General features: G+C 38.1%; 1 long non-coding RNA gene across 1 annotated transcript in view; it reads left to right on the top strand.

Annotated features, from left to right (window-relative positions):
* The window catches only part of LOC123522108, a 24,538-nt gene that overhangs the window by 9,758 nt on the left and 10,851 nt on the right, over positions 1 to 3,929 (top strand). Inside the window, exon 2 of the long non-coding RNA XR_006680417.1 lies at positions 145 to 246. This is a non-coding gene — a long non-coding RNA (uncharacterized LOC123522108). The remainder of the gene's footprint in view (positions 1 to 144; positions 247 to 3,929) is intronic.

Here is a 3,929-nt window from a genome sequence, read left to right as displayed (position 1 = left end):
GCTGCAGATTTAAGCCAATACAATGTGTCATTTGCTCTCTCAACTCCTGCTTCCATGAGAATTGATTGCGGATCCAAGCAAGATGAAATCCCTAACAATTTCAGTCTTTTCTTTGTTTTTCCCGATATTCCCTATTGTTCCCAGGGTGAAGATTTTGTGTTCTTTACATGAAGCTGTACTCCACAATGAAGGCTCCCTCCTTGAGTTTCATTAGCAAGTACTTCAAGTCTGCCTCACTTTCAGCAGGTGAGTCGTGTCATCTACATAATGCAGATTGCTAATAAACATTCCTCCATTCCTGATGCAGTGTTCTCCTTCATATAGATCAACTTCTCTGATTGTTTACCCAGCATAGAGATTAAGTACAGTGAGAGGATACAACTGAGATGCGCATTTACCTGATTTTAAAGCACACAGTCTCCCCGGTTAGGATTGCACAACTGTCTCTTGGTCCATGAACAGGTGTCACCTGAGCACAAGCAAGTGTTGTGGAATTCTCATTCTTCTTAAGGCTATCCATAATTACACTCCACAGTTGAATACCTTTGCATAGTCAATAAGACATAAGTAAATATTTTTCTGACACTCTGCTTTCAGCCAAGAGCCACCTGAAATCAATAATAATAATCAGAATCTGGTCTGAACCTCTGGCATCTCCCTGTCAATGTACCCTGCAGGCATTGTTGGATTACATTCAGCAAAATTTCACTTGCATATGATAAAACTGATATCGTACTATAATTTGAGCATTCTGTTTGGTCCTCTTTCTTTGAAATGGGTACAAATATGGATCTCTTTCAGTCAGCTGGCCAAGTAGCTGTGTTCCACACTTCCTGGCCTAGACAAATGGGTGCTCCAGTGTTTCATCAGCTTCTTGAAGCATCTTTTTGGTATTCCATCCATTTCTGGGTCCTTGTTTTTGACTGTTGCATTCAGTGCATCGTGGACTTCTTGAAGTAACAATGGTTCTTGATCATATGCTACCCCTTGAAATGGTTTAATATCGACTAATTTTTTTGGTACAGTGATGGCATTTTTTCCATCTTCTTTTGATGCTACCTGGATCATTCAATATTTCACCCAGAGAATCTTTCAATATTGCAACTCAAGCTTTGATTTCCCCCCCTTACTTCTTTCAGTTTAAGATATGCTGAGCGTGGTCTTCTTTTTTGGTTTTCTTACTCTAGTTCTTTGCATATTTTATTATATTTTACTTTGTCTTCTTGAGCTACCTTTTGAAATGTTCTGTTATGATCTTTGATGTCATTAAATCTTCCTTTGCCCTTAGCTACTCGACAATGAAAAGCAAGTTCTAGAGCCACTTTTGACACCCACTTTATCTTTTCTTTCCTGTCTTTTCAACGACCTTTTTGCTCTCTTCATGTATGATGTTCTTGATGTCCTTCCACAGCTCATCAGATCTTTTGTTATTAGTATTCAATGCGTCAAATCTGTTTTTGAGATTTTTCTCAAAATTAAGGTAAGATATACTCAAGGTGGTACTTTGACTTTCTCTGTATATATGTTTAACAATAAATCAATGATAACATTCATTACATCTTCTAAAAAACTAAGATATGGTGTTGTAGAAAAGGTGGCACAGTATTAATTTATGGTGTTTTAAAAAATAAAATACTACTAGTTAACAATTAGTGAGCACCTTAGGGTTTTGCCAGGAACTGTTCTAAGTGCTTAAAGTTGGTTAGCTAAGTTTTCTTATTTTTTTAATGTACAGTTTACGGATTAACAAACAGAAGTGCAGAGAATGTGAGGAAGCTATGAAGACTCCCAGGGGCTATTCTATACTCCCTACAGAGTCATCAGGTGTCAGAATTGACTGGAGGGCAGTGGTTTTGGTTTGGTTCACGAGGACCAAAGTATGGACATTATAACAGTACCAGTCTTTTAACAGTGTGTTATCAGACCACATTGACCTGAGCTGAGAATCAGAGAGTGTTTAGAGATCCCTAGTTGCCCAGTGGCTGATTAGTTGGACAGTTTACTAACCGAGAGGTCAGCCATTCAAACCCAACTGCTGCTCTGTGGCAGAAAGATGGGGTTTTCCAATGTGGCATTTCTATTCTGTTGTGGAGAGTCACTGTGAGTCAGAGTCAACGGGATGATAGTAAGTTTGGGTTTATTGTAGTTTATCAGAATACTTCCATATCTATCGAATCGAAGGTTTAAAGCAATTGGTTTTGAATTCTGTATTTCTTTATTTGGTATTCTTAATCCTTCCATTAATTCATTTTTAAGTGTGTTATAAAAGTAAATGACACATTGGAAATAAATAAGCAACCACTTGAGAAATAAAATCCATAAAACTACAGTATTAGTTACAAAATTACAGTATTGGTTATAAAATTACAGTATTAGAAATAAAATCCATAAAACTACAGTATCCATAAAAATCCAAACACTACAACTGCAACAAAATGTTCTTTTACTTACAGATAATTTGAGTTAAATAGTTTGCCTTCGGCTACACAGTTAGCATGCAGAGGACCTGGGATTATAAACTCCCAATATGTCTGGCACAGTGATGCTTTTTTTGGGTGGGAATTGTGATCCACAATTAGATAGGTTGAAGTACTCCTTCTTAGTACCTATAAATGCAACCTTATTTGAAAATGGAGCCTTTTAGATGTAATTAGTTAACAGGAGTTCAGACTGGAGTAGGACAGCCTTAATCCAACATGACTGGTATCTTTCAAAGCAAGAGAATACACCCCAGGGAAGATACCCAGAGGCCCAGAGTGGAGGTGTGCTGCCAGGCTAAGACTTGTGAGGCTACCAGAAAGGGGAAGAGACAGGAGTGTGCGGGACTGCCGACATCTTGAATTTGTACTTCTGGAACTGTGAGAAAATGAATGTCTGGTGTCTTAAACCATCATGTTTGTGCTGCATGCGGAGGCGTCCGTCACGAGGAGTCTAATACGATGTGCTTTAGCATCATTATGCTTCTTAGCAAGACGAGAAAAGCAGAGAGAAATGAGACCTTGACATGCAGAGAAAAATAAGTGACTGAAAAGAAAATCCAAACGAATAGACAAACTATTAAAAGAAAGAACTTGTACTCTAGGCTCTGAATCACAAGATCAATTTTGAAAAACCAATATCATTATTTACCATAATAATCAATTAGACAAGATCATGCTAAAAGATTTTTTTTAATAGCATGAAAACACACTTAAGTATCCAGAAACAAATCTAATGAAAAGTATTTAGTACGTCTATGGAGAAAATACAAAACCTTGTTGAAAAACATTAAAAAACTGAAACAAGTTTAGAGTTACGCAACCATGTTCCTGGGTAGGAAGATTCCATTTCACAGTCTCCTGTGCTCCATCAAGTTCATCTGAGTGTGGTGTGGTTTCAAATTCGACTGCTTTCTTGATCTGCTACTGTCTTGCTTCTCCGTTAACTGGGAAACGTGGAAACTGTCTGGTCTTTTCTAAACTAGTCCCCAAATAATGAAGCCAGATTTCTGTCACATTTTGAAAAATGATCAAGTCACTTGGATGGGAAATGCTTGATGATTACTTGAAAGATCAGTGATCGGCTTCTAAAAGATCACAACCTTGACAATACGGGAGAGCAGTTCCACTCTGCACACAGGGAGTCTCCCTGAGTGTGAATGGTCCTGCCAGGAGCTCACAACGAACAAGGTCCTTCCATGTTCACAGGGAAGCAACAAAGGCTTCATCTCTGGATGGACGAAGGGCGAAAGAGTTTGCAGACATGATGTTTACAAGCTACGTATTGCTAACGCACGTGAAACAGGACTTGTTCTCCTTGATCATTAATATTATGCTCTTTACCTGAAGACGGAGCCCTTTAGCCTTTCACATGAAGACTTCAGTAGTCTTTTTTAAAAAGAATAAATTATTTTATTTGGGGCTCGTACACCTCTTATCACAATCCATACA

The sequence above is a fragment of the Echinops telfairi genome, unplaced genomic scaffold, assembly GCF_000313985.2.
Source record: "Echinops telfairi isolate 266 unplaced genomic scaffold, ASM31398v2 ScPeMD7_3;HRSCAF=10, whole genome shotgun sequence".
Taxonomy (NCBI): Eukaryota; Metazoa; Chordata; class Mammalia; order Afrosoricida; family Tenrecidae; genus Echinops; species Echinops telfairi.
The sequence above is the reverse complement of the archived record's forward strand: the minus strand, read 5'-3'. Positions and strand labels throughout refer to the sequence as shown.